At 52.8% G+C, this 15,297-nt stretch overlaps 1 protein-coding gene across 9 annotated transcripts in view; it reads right to left on the bottom strand.

Moving 5' to 3' along the window:
* Positions 1-15,297, bottom strand: part of MAPK4 (mitogen-activated protein kinase 4) — a 148,158-nt gene that overhangs the window by 13,594 nt on the left and 119,267 nt on the right. The window lies entirely within an intron of this gene.

The raw sequence follows: 15,297 nt of genomic DNA, 5'->3' as shown, positions 1-15,297 counted from the left end.
TATCCAGAGACTGAATCTCAGGCGCTTGGGTATTTTAAGTCACTTTGGTGCTGAGGATTAGAATTAATGCTGCTAAATGCCAGACTCTGGGCCCCTGCTGAGAATGGCTAAGATCAGCTTCAAATGGAAGTGGGCAGAGAGTGGAAGGAATCAGGCTGAGTGGCACAAGTTTGAGTCAGTTTAAAAGATTCTGGAGGGATCACCAAGCAAAGGGTGCTAGGCAGGCCCACTAAGGATGGGAGATACGGGCTGAAAATAGACTATAGACTGAACATGATGCCTACTTAATACCTCTATAGCAAACCACAACACCCAAAAAGAGAGAGAGCGAAAGGGAATGCCCTGCCACAGAGGCAGCGTGGGGTGAAGGGGACAGGGTGGGGGTGGTGGGAGGGATGCTGGGACCATTGGTGGTGGAAAATGGGCACGGGTGGAAGAATGGACACTCGATCATTATGTGACTGAAACGTAAGCATGAAAACCTGTAAGTCTGTAACTTTATCTCATGGTGATTCACTAATAAAAAATAAATAAAAATAAATAAAAAAAGAAAAGATTCTGGGAATTCTACGTGTGGCTTTGGGGTGGGGAAAAGATGTCCTAGCTGATTTCAGCTCAAGGGACTGTGCACTGGGATGGACTCTCTCCACTGTGCTCTGGAGGGACTCTCCACTGTGCTCTGGGAGGGACTCTCTCCACTGTGCTCTGGGAGAGACTCTCTCCACTGTGCTCTGGGAGGGACTCTCTCCACATGTGAGATGCCTGTGGAGTTTAGCGCCTCTAGAGAGGAAGACAGAGCCGGACAATCTGGAACTTGTTCTCCATATAGCTTTAAAAAAAGGAAAAAGGAAAAGAAAAGAAAAGAAAGAGAAAAGAAACTGGCCTAACAGTAAAACCTGGGAGTTGTGATGTGGATTACCTGGAAGTCAGACACATTTGGGGGTCAAGGTGGGATAATGCAGCTCAGAGGGCCCCAATAAGAGATTCTAGAATGGGCTTCCTATTAACTACGACGGTTTCTATTTCACATTAAATTCCCCCCACACACTTTTTTTTTAATTGATGGAAGTATGTTTTAAAGACCTGAGGTTAAAACAAAGGAAAAGTTGAGAAGTCTGAGGACCACTGGATTTTGCCACTAGGACTTCTTGTGGGGATCTTGCTCCACAGTCATATCTGCACTGCCTAGTCCCAAGCCTGCATCTTCGGAAGTTTCAACAAACACTGTTGAATGAAAGAATGAGAAATGTCTCCCATGAATGTCAGAGGAATGTCTGCTTCACCATGGCAAACCACTGTCGGGAACCACCGGTTCGTTGGGTCCCCTGCTGGTGTCCACAAGGGGGGCCTCCTTTGACTCCCTGACTTTATAGAGAAGCTCCATTCTCACGAGCACTGGTAGCTGAGGAGTTCACAAATGCTGCCAGCTACTTGTGCCTTACTTCTTTCCAAGAAAGATTGGAAAGTGTAATTAATTTTTCATGTGTGTATGTGTGTGTGGTGTCAAGGGTTGAACCCAGAACTATATATATATATATGTATGTATGTATATATATGTGTATATATATATGCAAAACATGTGCTCTAGTATTGAGTTATACCCCCAGCCCTGGAATTGGTTTTTAGGTGAGATTTATTAAACTCTAAATTACGCACAGCAAAATACAGTTCTGTGACTTTTAATCAGAAGCATAGGATCATGCCTCCCAGTCAAGATATGGACAATGCCATAATTTCACACAATCCCTTCACAGAGTCACTGGTCAACAGCCCCCAGCAACTGTTTTTATTATTTTTTAAATTTAATGTGTTCTTATTAAAGAACTGTGATTTGCAAAGTTATTGTTCGTTGAGTTTTAGGCATAGAATATTTCAACACCAGTCCTACCTCAGTGTCAGCTTTCCCTGGTTTGGCTTCCAGTGTTGCCGTATCCCCTCCCCTCCACACCCCCCGCGTCCCTGCCTGTCAACTTGTCAAGTGCATCACAAAGTTCCAGTGGCTGCAGCCTAGATCGCGTTTTCAGTGTCACTGAGTCTGTGTTTTGGACAGATGGCTGCCCCATCCATTCGCCCAGATGCCTGTCCAAGACTTCCAGGAACTGCTGTTTTCTGTCCTCTGGCCTTGCCTTGATCATGCTTTCAGACACAGGGGACCACGGGTACAATTTAAGCTTTCACGTCTTTCTTCCACTTAGCATAAGGCCTCTAGAACTGCCCACCTTACTGCCATCTTGCAGCCCGACTCTGAGCCGTGAGCAGAGTGGATAACCTCGTGGAGAGACGGGCCAATGGCCCAGAGCAAAGCTTCTCAAGCCCTGGCTTGCTCTCAAACGATGGGGGACCTGGATGGACGCAGTGACCATTCCCCTTCATTGTGGCTGTGACATGCAGGTGGAGGCTGCTGTCTGAGCAGCGGGGCCCAGTTGAGGCTGAATGTCCCACCCTCCCGACTCCGGCCAAGGAGAGTTCTCCATCCCGGCAGCAGTATGTCCAATAATAGAGGTTAATTCTTTGTGTTACTGACGCTCGTCAAAAGATCATTTGGCCAAAAACAATCACCCTCTCGAGGCCCAGTGTAAACAGAAACATGTGGCTTCCCTCTCCAGTCTTCTCCCTCTGAAGGTGTAATTCTTATTTGTGCCAACAGCTACATCAGACATGCTAGAAACCTTTCATCATAAAAGATAAATAAACACCACGGCTAAATAGCTTCTCTTATTGCTGACTCCAAAGTTATTTAACTCATTTCCATGAAGACATGCAGCTGGGAGTCTCTCCAGCTGAGGGAAGGAACGCAGAATCTTCTGTGGTTTACGGTCCACTCCTGGCAGTCGTTAGTGGCTATTCTCGACTCTGCGCTGAGTGGTCAATCCGGGCGGTGCTTGGGATCATGCGGTGCTGGGGATCGAACCCAGGTCGTCCACATGCAAAACATGCACTCAGCCCACAGAATTATGTCTCCTGCCCCGGAACATAATCACGAGGCCACACACAATGACACACTCATGGGTCAGCCCCCTGGTGCTTTCCAGGGCTGCCACGGAAACACACAAGGAAATAGCACGCATGAGTCAGGCCCACTGTCATCATAGCTGAGATGCCCTACAACTGACCTGCTGCCCCTTTCTCAGGGTGTCCCTCCCCAATCCATGTTCTGGGGGGACTCTGTCCAGTGACACCTCCACCCTGGAAACCGAACCATGGGCCCAGGTTGAGTTCCTGTAGGCTTGAGACTCCGTGGGGTGACTGTATATTCACTTGGATTACCATGGAACTGCTTTTTGAAAAATCATTTACTGCCATTTCCTGGCTGTACCCGAAGGGTGTTACTTCCTGGACCTTCTCAGGTATTCAAATCTGCCGTGGTTCAAATCCCTGATATCAAATGACTTTGCATTCTCATGGCACCAACTCTCTCCTCACAGCTCTTCCTGACTTAGAGTATCTGGGCAATGTCAATACTGAGCAAAGCGCTGCTCTACTGTATCAGAGAATTACTGCTTAGAGAATAAAGCAAGGAAAAAAGCCTGCGTGTTCAACACAGAACCACACACACATTTCTCCGTCTGCGGTAGGCTGAATGGAAGATGCAGAACCATACGAAGGGCTGAGTGTGGTGGCAAAACCCAAACTCACCCTCCTAACTGATTTTCTGCACATTGTACAGTCATATTGTGTGATAATTATTTCCATCCATGACCAGACTCTTCATCTTGCAAAACCAACTCTATACTCATTAAACAACAGCTTCCCAAACTCCTTCCCGGCCCCTGCTAACCTGCTCTCTGAATCAGGTGGCTCCAGGCACCCAAATAAGTGGAATTAGACTGTTATTTGTTCTTTTGCAATCTGGTTTGTTCCATTTGGCATAAAGGCACCTCTTATTTTAACTAATTCTTTTGATTGGGGCTACCCATACTGAGTGGTGCTGTGTAGGGTACTACCCATACCGAGTGGTGCTCGGGCGAGAACTCAGACATGCTAAGTTTGTGCGCCATTTTTTTTTTTTTTGCTTTTTGGGTCACACCCGGTGATGCACAGGGGTTACTCCTGGCTCATGCACTCAGGAATTACTCCTGGCGGTGCTCGGGGAACCATATGGGATGCTGGGAATCAAACCCGGGCTGGCTGCATGCAAAGCAAATGCCCTACCTGCTGTGCTATCATTCCAGCCCTGTGTGCGCCATCTCTTGAGCCATATTTCTGGCCCTTTCCTGACTTATTTTTCTGTGTGTGGTTTCAGGGATGGAAGTTGCACAAGCAAGGCACATGCTCTCCTACCGCCACATTCCTGGCTCATCCTCTTCAAAGGAGAAGTGACAGAAATGGCTTTTTCTCGGTGGTGATGGTAGTGGGTATACTCAGAAGTGCTCAGAGCTTACTTCTGGCTCTGTTTTAAAGGGGCCACTCCTGGTGGGATTTGGGGACCCAATGTGGCGTGGGGGACTGAACCTGGGCTGGCTGTGTGTCTTGCCTCCTGTGCTAAGAGATGGCTTCTTTTCAAAATGCGCTTTCCTGCAAGATGGTGATCTTCTGCCCAGCAAGAGAGCACTGTCAGAGATTAAACCTTTGGACAGAACCTCGTGGAATCCAATTGTGACTCTGAATTCTATTACGGCTCAGAGACGTGGCAAATGTATTGCTTGTCTGAAGACATTCCAGGGCCGCAGCTCCAGGCCACCATCCTCTCCAATTTGAGACCAACACTTCGGCCTCGGTTCCCCCATCATTTGTGTTGTTGGTCTCTGAGTGATCCTGGAGGGGGCACTAGAGCAGGGAATAACAGGCTCTGCTGGGGCAAGGGGTTTGCTTTGTTTGTTTGGGGCCACACCCGGCGCTACTCAGGGCTAACTCCTGGCTCTGGGCCCAGGGATCACTCCTGGAGGGACTCGAAGGACCATATGCAGTGGCAGGGATTGAACCAGGATCAGTCTCATGCAAGGCAAGTGCCTCACTCCTCTACTATCTCTCCAGCCCCACAAAGCCTTTGTAATGGCCCTGTGCAAATGTTTCCTTTTAGTGTCACTTTGGGGACTGAGATAGAAAACTGTCTCGCTGACACGGGTCCCAGGAAATGCAGCACGCTCTGAGGCGGCCTGCTCCTGTCTCCCTGATGAAGGTGGACAAAGTAAGAAAACTCCAAGGCTCACATCACCTGCCACACAGTTCCATCACCTCTGGGAATCAGGACCCCCAGCACCACTTAGAAGTCCCCGGGTGATCTCCACCTGCAGCCACGTCCAGCACCCGGGGCCCTGGAGCTGGACTCATTTACTGCCTTTGGAAAGGCAAGTGCTATTTCCACGGCCCCTGCCCAGGTGCTGGGTATCTGATCCCAGTGCTCAGGGCGAGGGCAGGAATCTTGGAGCCACAGGAGGGGTCTTTCATAGGCAAATAACAGAATAGCAATCAAGGGCAGGCCAGCTGCTTCATGAGGAGTGCATTTAGTGACCCCAGTGACCCACTGAAGAGTGTTGAGAGATGAATAACTCGACCAAGGCCAAATGAGCTGCTAATTGGCAGAGCTGAGTTTGCTCCTAGCAGGCACCAAGCCAGTTCCCAGAATCAGAGAGCATGGGGCATAACTCCGTAGAAGCCCAGGGACCACACGCACGCGTGTGTCCAGTGGAGATGGTGCTAGGGATCAACACCAGCAGGGTAAGGAGCTGGAGTGAGGCCAGTGGCGGCCCAGGGAGGTTCTTGTGACAGACACGCGGATTATTCCGGCAGAGACTGGGGTAAGGCACGTCACTGGGATGTTGAGGGAAGGAATGAGACAAGTGGATTTTTGCCTCTGGAGCCTTAACTTCCTGCCCCGACATCTGTCCCCGAGGATGCCTTATTTTCTCCTTACTTTCTCCTCTTCCCAGCAAACCTTCCTGACACTTGAGTCTAAACTGCCCAGAACACTGGATTCACGGAGCACCAAGGTCCAGGGGGTTTTGCCTTCAGGAGGTTGGTGACATCTGACCAAGCTAAAGCATTTTCCCGTCTTCATCAGGGAAATGAGACCCTTCCCTGCCGCCTGGGTCTGCCAGCAGCCTGCTGCCTTATCCACCAGTTCATGGGGAGGGGGCGTCAGCGTGCTGCGGAAGGCAGGGCTCACCTGCCCCGTCTCTACAGAGCCAACCGGCACGTGAATGGACCAAACGACACAGCCATGTGGAATTTTAGGCATAGTCACCTCCGGGCAAAAGAAGATGCATGCCTTGCACGGCAGGCTGTTGGCGCATGCTACACACAGGGAGTTGTCACGCGGAACTGAAGGTGGAGAGAGACAGGGGACTCAGGAGTCAGCCCTTGTCCAGAGGGCCCCGAGGATAGGCACTGGTCAGCTGGTCAGCGCATGGCCCCTGGGATGGAGGAGGGCACTGCTCAGGGCCTGCTGTGGGGGGGGGCGGGGGGAAGGCAGCAGCTGCCTGCAGAACCCGGTGGAAAGAGCCAGAAAGCCTTGCTCACTCTGCTTCCGGCACCTGCCTACCTTGGTGTGGGAAAGTCTCAGTAAGGCCGTGCTCCCCCCAGTAAGGCTGTGCTCCCCCCAGTAAGGTCATGCTCCTCCCAGTAAGTCTGTGCTCCTCCCAATAAGGCTGTGCTCCTCCAGTAAGACTGTGCTCCCCCAGTAAGACTGTGCTCCTCCCAGTAAGACTGTGCTCCTCCCAGTAAGGCCGTGCTCCCCATAGTAAGGCTGTGTGCTCCCCCATTAAGGCTGTGTGTCTCCCCTGGTAAGGCTGTGCTCCTCCCAGTAAGGCTGTGCTCCCCCCCCCAGTAAGGCCATGCCCACCCCTAAGCCCCCACAGTAAGGCTGTGCACCCCTGAGAACCAAGTCCACAGACCCACCTTGTCTTCTGGTCTCCTGAGGTCCGGAGGCCCAGCTCTGGGGTCGCAGCCCCGCACCCCAAGCTCCCTGACCTTCTCCACGAGAAGGGTTTGCTATCCAGGCGGTGCCTGGGGGAACGCTGTGTGGTGGGGATGGAACTGGGGTTGCTGGACGCAAGGCCAGTGCCTTCACCCCCGGAGGTGGCCCCAGCCCCTCGCCCTGTTGCTATGGTAGAAGCTTCTCTCACCCGCACAACCAGTTACGGGTGACACTATCTAAGTGTTCAGGATCAGTGTCCAAGGGGGGAACACACCACCTGTAGTTTCTTACGGGGTGGGCGTTTCCCACTTTCTTCTACAGCACCTGCGTCTCAGATGCCACAGAAGTTGGTGACATTTGCCCCCCCGTCCCGCTGTTCCTGAGGGCTCAGGTGTGGTCCCCTGTGCACCTGCGTGGATTCGTCACCCTAGGAGGGGCCGGGAGCGCTTCCTGCCCGGGCCCACCCTAACGTAACTATTCAGAAGTAAGCGCAGCTCCGGGCACCATCAGCGACCTTGATCCAGAGACACGGCAGTGAACCCGGAAGAGAGCAGCTCGCCAGAGATCTCCCCAGGCCCCGTCCTGAGCCAGTCCCCCCGGGGCCCCTCAGAATGGAGCGGGTGTGCCCTCTCCAGCTGCTCCAGATGAAACCCCGACGGCCACAAGCTTCCAGAAGCAAAACCCAGGTACTCGGGTTCAAGGACTAAGACTCCAGGCCACGGGCCATCCCTTCCCGTCTCCCTGCCTGCGTGGGGTCCCGGCTGTCATGCCCATGACCTGCCTCCAGGCGCCAGCTCAGCACATCAACGGCTTGATCCAGAGACTCCCAAATGAATCCCAAAATGGATTAGCACCCTACAGAGATCTCTGGACCCCACCCACTTACAATTTTAGAATCCCAGAAGCGCGCAGCCACTTTCTAGGCTGCACGCCCTCTCACGGTGCTCATAATAAGCAACAGAAAATAAATTATCTAGCATCTGCCCCCGGAAGATAAATGGCGGTGGGAAAATTTGAAATTATGGTGGTGGGAAGGTGTAATGGTGGTGGGTCTGGTGTTGAAGTATTGAATATAATCAATAAATGTGAGCAACCTTATGAAAATAAAATTTAAGAAAAAAACAAGTTAGCACAAACACACCCCATTAATCCCCGACTAAGTGCCTCCACAAACAACTTGATCTTTGGCAGAGCCCCCAATCCCCTCTCCATCACAGAGCGCCCTGACCCCACATTAAAGGGGCATGGGGTGAGGGCACCTCAGAACGGATCAGACCAGTTCCTAAAATCCCTGCTGTCCACCTGGTGCCGGCCAACACTGCTGAAATGTGTCACCATGTGAACACAGGGGTCGGGGTCTCGCAGATCTGGGGGCACCAGGCCAGACAGTAGCCCTTGGGTTGAGGTTGATGAGCATCCTGGCAAATTCAGCTCTAAAGAGGTCAGAGGTGCCCAGACAGGGGAGCCAGCACACGTCGGAGGAAGATGCCTTGAGATCGACCACGGCAGGCCAGCCTTCCCAGAGACTTGAAAAGCGGTCGCCACGCAGGGTGCGAACTGTCCCAAAAAGCGGTCACTACGCAGGGTGAAGAAAGCTGAGGGGGGCTGGAGCGATAGCACAGCGGGTAGGGCATTTGCCTGGCACGCGGCCGACCCAGGTTCGATCCCCGGCATCCCATATGGTACCCCAAGCACCGCCAGGAGTAATTCCTGAGTGCAGAGCCAGGAGTAACCCCTGAGCATCACTGGGTGTGACCCAAAAAGCAAAAAAAAAAAAAAAAAAAAGAAAGCCGAGGGGGAAATTCTATGCTCAAGAGTCGGGGGGAGCTAGCCTGGTGTCCTGTTCATTTCCGCCACGCTGGGACAGACCCGGGGCCGAGCACATGCCAAGCGCATGCTCTCCCCCGAGCTCCTCTCCCAGCTGCATCCCGGCTCGGAAGGACGTTTCCTTCCCTCCCCAGACAGCAGGCTGGGCCGGTTTCTGCCACCTGGACAGCTCGCATCTCTCTGCTCTCAACGCTCCTGCCACTTTGCTCTCCTAAATTCCTTCCACGAGGGCTTGGCTCCGCTTTCAGAGAAATAACTAGAAAAACAAACTCTTTGGCTCCCCCAAGCAATAGGCAAGGATTTTCTTCTCCATGCTGAGCACTGCAGCTGGAAGGGTCTGGGGGAGCGGGAGGGGACTGGGCGGGAGAACGCCAGAGGCCTGAACATTCAGCTGGGGGCCAAGGAGGGGGACGGGCACACACGGGCGGGAACAGACCCTCAATGCAGGAAGTCTGCTGCCTAGCACCCCCAGCGGGGTGAGTCCTGCCCTCTCTCGGCAGAGGGCTCCACGGAAGAGCGGTGGTTTTGGGGGAACAGAGGGCCCCCTGAGTCCTCCTCGTTTGGGAGGGCCTCTATTCAGGGTCCAATTGCTCCCTCTGAGGCTCCTCTGAGGCTCCCCCTTTCCCCGTTCCCGCAGCCCCAGACAGGAGCCGCATTTGGAAAATGGGTCATGGGGTGGGGGGGATGAGCTAAGGTGATGAGGGCCTCATCCAAGGTTACTGGTGTCCTGGAAAGGGACATGTGGACACACACACACACCAGAGAAGGCGGAGTCCAGGGTGATGTGGGCAGCAGCGGGCCCCCAGAGCCGGGAGCGCGTGGGACGGACGCCCTCGCACAGCCCTGGAGGACCCGTGTTGGGCCGTGGCGGGGACCAGAGACTGGGGAACTCAGCCGCCAGAGCCACCCCAGGGTGAGCTGGAGTCCACTTAGCCCCAGAGATGGTTTGGTGTTACAGGGCAGGGAGGACTCAGGGGCTATTTCTGGCTCTGTGCTCATGAATGATCCCTGGCAGTGCTCAGGGGGTCAAGCCGGGGTGGGCCACATGCAAGGCGAGAGACTTAAGCCCTGGACTACCTCTCCGACAGTGCACTGACTGGGCTTCTTCAGTTAATTCCCTCCCAAACCACTCGGGCTACCCGGCTTGCGGAGGCCCTGTCACTCAGGTGGGGGCGGGTCTGGAGCCTGCTCTGGATGCCGCTTGTGGGAGGAGGGGGGCTCTGGTCTCCCCCGAGCAGTCCTCACAGCATAGCCATGTGGGGGGGGGTCCTCGGCCGCTACATCTCACACTGACTACGGGGGTGCAAGTTGTGCGCTAGACACCCTTTGCCTGCTGGTGACTTAAGGCACCGATCTCCCCTCCCTGAACCTTACTGGGTGGCTGTCAGGGTTCAAGGGAAAGCAAGCGAGAAGCACCCAGCTCTGCAGAGCTGCCCCTGGCACTCCCCTCCCAGCCTCTGTTCTGATCACTGTATCACTGTCATCCCTTTGCTCATGGATTTGCTCGAGCGGGCACCAGTAACGTCTCTCATTGAGAGACTTACTGTTACTGTTTTTGGCATATCCAATACGCACGGGTAGCTTGCCAGGCTCTGCCGCACAGGCTCGATACTCTCGGTAGCTTGCCGGGCTCTCCGAGAGGGGCGGAGGAATCGAATTCGGGTCGGTCGTGTGAAAGGCGAAAGCCCAACCGCTGTGCTATCGCTCCAGCCCTATCTGTTCTGATAGAGACACAAAAGCGAGGTCAGACCCCCTCGGTCTCCCTCCTGAGCTCTCCCCAGCCCGCCTCCCCTCACAGCGCCCCTGCTTCCCAAGAGGGTTGGGATGTCTCGTCCCTGTGCCTTGCCAACACCTACAATGCCGCTCCTCCCCTTCCACCATAGACTCTAAGTGCCCACAGGTGCCCTCTGCACCCCTGGCCATCCTGAGTCACCCCGGGGCCCCAGAGGGCTTACAGCAGAGGGAAGGTATGGCTTTCGGGGGGGGGAGGGAATGTGTCCAGTGGAAGACCTGTCTGCATCGCCGGCTCCTCCCGGGAAACAGGCCACCTGTGTACTAAGGCGGCCTGCAGTGCACGTCCTGCCTCCCAGCAGGGAGAAGAGAGGGCACATCCAGCGATGCTCAGGGCTCTGTGCTCAGGGCTCACTCCTGGTGGGGCTCAGAGGACCATGTGTAGTGTCAGGGCTTGAACCCGGGTCAACTGTGTGCAAGGCAAGAGCCTTAACCCTCCGTACCACACGCCGGCCTGCAGATAGACTTCCACTCAGTCAGGGGCTGAGGATGACGACACTGGAACGTGCCGATGACTCCCGAATAGAGGCCAGCTTTACAAACCCTGTCTCTCCCAGGGGTGGTGTGGGTGCAGCAGAAAGGAGCGAGCAGGACTCCCCAGATGGGGGCCCCCCCACCATGGCATCACCTCTATGCAGGAAGCTTCCTGAGAGCTGGGAGGGCTGTTTTTGCTTTCAAGATGAATGATATGGGGCTGGAATAACTGTACAGCGGGGAGGGTGTCTGTCTTGTGCACAGCCAACCGCGGTTCAATCCCTGCATCCCATGTGGTCCTGAGAATATTACTGTATCACTGTATCACTCTCATATCACTGTCATCTTGTTGTTCATGGAGTTGCTTGAGTGGGCGCCAGTAATGTCTCTATTCATCCCTGTTGTGTTCAGGGTCAGGGGAATGAGGCCCATTATTGTTACTGGTTTTGGCATATCGAATACGCCACGGGTAGCTTGCCAGGCTTTTCCATGCAAGATTCTGCCATATGTGTGTGTGTGTGTGTGTATGTATATATATACGTATATGTATATATATATATATATAGATATATATATATATATGCCTTGAACGCAGCAGAGTATCACCAGGAGTAATTCCTGAGTGCAGTAAGCCCTGAGAATCACTGAGTATGTGCCCCCCCACCCACCCACCAAAAAAGGAAAAGATAAATCACATGCTGCGAGGACAGTGGCCTCAGAAACATGCAGGACATGCTGCTAGTTCCTGCTCACGGCCGCAGAGGACCCAGAGCGGGGAGCCCCTCTCGGGACCACACCCCCACTCCACTGGGAAGATGGGGCCTTGGGGTACACAGGCTCTGTCAGTCCAGTCTCGGCAGGGCTCTGGGGAGCAGGACACCACAGAGAGCAGGAGGGACGTGTGTGATGCAGAAACCGGGCCGGGCAAGGACACCGGTGCCCTGGTGGTCGTGCAGAAGCGGGGCTGGGTGCTTGCTCTCTTGGTCAGTGCTGGCGCCAACCTGGGTGCACTGAGCGGTCCTCAGGGGGCCTGGCTGTGACATCCTGCGGGGCAGGCGTGCAGACCCGCTAGCTCTCCTCGGTGGGCACACGGCTGCTTGACTCTCGGTTTTAATAATCTAGAGAGGAATGCTCCCAGAATAGAAAGGGTGCTGTTTTCTGTAGCTTCAAATTTCTCTCACCTGATTATTTTTTTAATTTTAAATAGGGGTCCTGAGAGACCAGTGAACCGCGGGGAAGGCTCTCACCTTTCATGCCGTGGACCTGGGCCCGACCCCCCAGCACCACAGAGGTTCCCCTGAGCACCGCCAGAAATGACCCCAGAGCAGAGAGCCAGGAGGAAGCCCAATACAGCTAGGTAAGGACCCAAACCTCACCCCCCACCATAAAATGGGGGCTCAGGATTACGCCTAGGCATACTGGAGTGGCCGGAGGGGGCACACAGGGCAGGGACTGAACCCAGGGCCTTCGTCCTGGCCACTTCTTTGGTTCAAGAACAGGACCTTTGACATTTTCTCCAAGTTTGCAGATTAATACTGAGCACTCCTTGCTGAGTCAGCGTGGGGAAGCATGACTCCGGGTACCCCTGCACCCCTGTAGCAGCCTCTGGGTGGATCCCCTGGGTCTCAGGAATAGGTAGGGAGAGCTGGAAAGAGCACTGGACCTCAAGACAGATGGCCTGGAGTGTGGCCCAGTCCACGTCCAGCAGGCACAGAAGCCAGGGCAAGTCTCTTAGTGGCTCTGTGCCTCAGTTTCCCCATAAATAAGACGGGCGCCAATACTTACATGCCCTCCCTCTGCCACCATGCATGGAGGAAAAGTAAGGACACTCAATGCATAGAACATACATGTCACTGGACGACGATGCCCTCCTGGGGCCTCACAATCCACACCACTGGCTTCTTCAGACAGACCTGAGGCCAGTGAACCTCCTGCTGTCAGGTCCCGAGTCTGCGCGTCCCAATTTCCAGTCCTCCAGGCAGCAGGTCTGCCCCGAGCCTGCCGCCTGTCTCTCTGTTAGGTCTGGCACCAGCCCCTCTGTTGCTTCCCGGCTCCTTACTTGTCAGACTAGCAGCTGTCATTTCTTTCTGCTCTAAGGGCGCCTGCCTTGCCCCTGGTTTGTTGGGGGTGGGGGGAGGGGAGGCTGGGAGGACACGGAGACTGACTCCACCAGTGCTGCATTTGGTCAAACACCAACCCTGCGTCTAGGTACCATGTTATACATGTGACGATGTTCTACTAAACATCTCTCAGAAGCTCTTTTGGGGTTCAGAGCCTGCGGCACCTCTAGGCAAAACCTGAGCATGAAAAGAACCTCTTTTGCAAAGGAAGTCCTCCAGCTGAATGTGTTTTCCACGTAGATGCTCTGACTTGAGGGTGATTTGCTTTGGAAAACTGTCTCTCCTTGAATGCCACGTGGGCATTTAAGTGACACTGTATGTGTGTGTGTGTGTGCGCGCGCGTGTGTAGGAAATCCTGTTATACAGAGTGTAGGCATCACATGTTCCATTACATATGACCTCCATGGCACAGGCCTTAATAATTCTTCTTTTACCATCCAAAAGCAAAACGATGTTAACTTTCAACTCACCACAAATCCTTTCTTTAGAAATAAAACACAGCCTTGCTTCCTCCTGAATCTTAGGTACCCCGCCTTTCCCAAGAGCTTTTGCCTTCCTGGCCAATTCATTTCTGGCTTTGCATTTCCATTTTCAACTGTAAAGCTAGCGTAGGCTTATGTACTTAAAAGTAAAAGTGCTGGGCTGGAAGATAGAAAAGAGCACTTCTTTTTGGAGGAGGGGAGACACATGCAGTTATGCCCAGGGATTACTCTTGGATCTGTGCTCAAAATAACTCCGGGTTGTACTTGGGAGAAACAATGGGCCGCAGGGATTTAACCCGGGCCAGCCCTGTGCAGGGCAAACGCCCTACCTCCTGTATGACATATCACTCTGGCCCCAAAGTGCTTACCTTGCAGGAGCCAACCCTGCTCGATCCCCACCATTTCACATGGTCCTGTTCACTGCCAGGAGTTCCAGGATTGAGCCCTGAGCACAAAGTCAGGAGTAGCCCCTGAGCACTAACAGGTCAGCCCTATGATACACACACACACACACACACACACACACACACCAAATATTATAAAAACACAGGCAGAACCCTTCATGACATTGCGTATAGAGGCATCTTCAATGACTCAATTCCACTGGCCAAGCAAATGGAAGCAAAGGTAAACAAATGGGGACATATCAAACTAAGAAGCATCTGCACTGAAAAGAAACAGTGATCAGAATAAGGACACCCCACAGAGTGGAAGAGACTATTTGTCCTCCACTCATATAACAAAGGGCTAATATCCTAAATATATAAAGCACGTATAAAACTTAAGAAGAATGGGGCTTGAGCAATAGCACAGCGGGTAGGGCATTTGCCTTGCACGCAGCCAACCCTGGTTCGATTCCCAGCATCCCATATGGTCTCCTGAGCACCACCAGGAGTAATTCCTGAGTGCAGAGCCAGGAGTGATCCCTGTGCATCGCCCGGTGTGACCCAAAAAGCAACAAAACAAAACAAAAACTTGAGAAATAAACATACAACCCCATCCAAAAAGTGGGGAGAAAAGATGAACAGACACTTCTTCAAAGACATACAGATGATCAGCAGTCATATAAAAAAAATTCTCTGCATTACTAACCATCAGGGAAATGCAAATTAAAACATCAATGAGAAAAATGCCTCTCACCAGTGAAGCTGGCACACACACACAAAAAAGAAAAAGAAAAGAAAAAGAAAAAATGAAAACAAAAAACCCCAAAGAATAGTATTTGTGTGGATGGGAAAAGAAAGAACCCTCATCAACTGCTAGAAGAATACTGACTTGTTCAACCGTTTTTTGGGAAAATAACATGGACACATCTCAATAAAACTAAGAACTGGGCTTCCATATGACCCAGCAATTGTATTTCTTGGCATCTATCCCAAGAGCACAAAAACTCCACTCAGAAAAGACAGGCACATGCCTATGTTCATAGCGGCACTATTCACAATAGCCAAGGTTTGAAAAACACCTCAAGCGTCTAAGTTAAGAAACTTGGTACATACACACAATGGAATGGAATACCACTTGGTTACAAGAAAAGATGAAACCATCAACTGTGCTGCTACATGGATAGAACTGGAGGGAATCGCTGGGAGTGCAGTCAGGCAGAGGCGAGGGACAGAGACAAAATGATCTCTCCCCTATGTGGGATCTAAAGAAGCCGTGGTGATGGGAACAAATGGGAGCTGAGCAGGAAACTCTTGTTTTCGTCCCTGTTGATGGGCTGCAGCGATAGCACAGCAGGTAGGGC

Source organism: Sorex araneus, chromosome 2 (genome assembly GCF_027595985.1).
Source record: "Sorex araneus isolate mSorAra2 chromosome 2, mSorAra2.pri, whole genome shotgun sequence".
Classification (NCBI taxonomy): Eukaryota; Metazoa; Chordata; class Mammalia; order Eulipotyphla; family Soricidae; genus Sorex; species Sorex araneus.
This window is presented reverse-complemented; position numbering and strand designations above follow the sequence as displayed.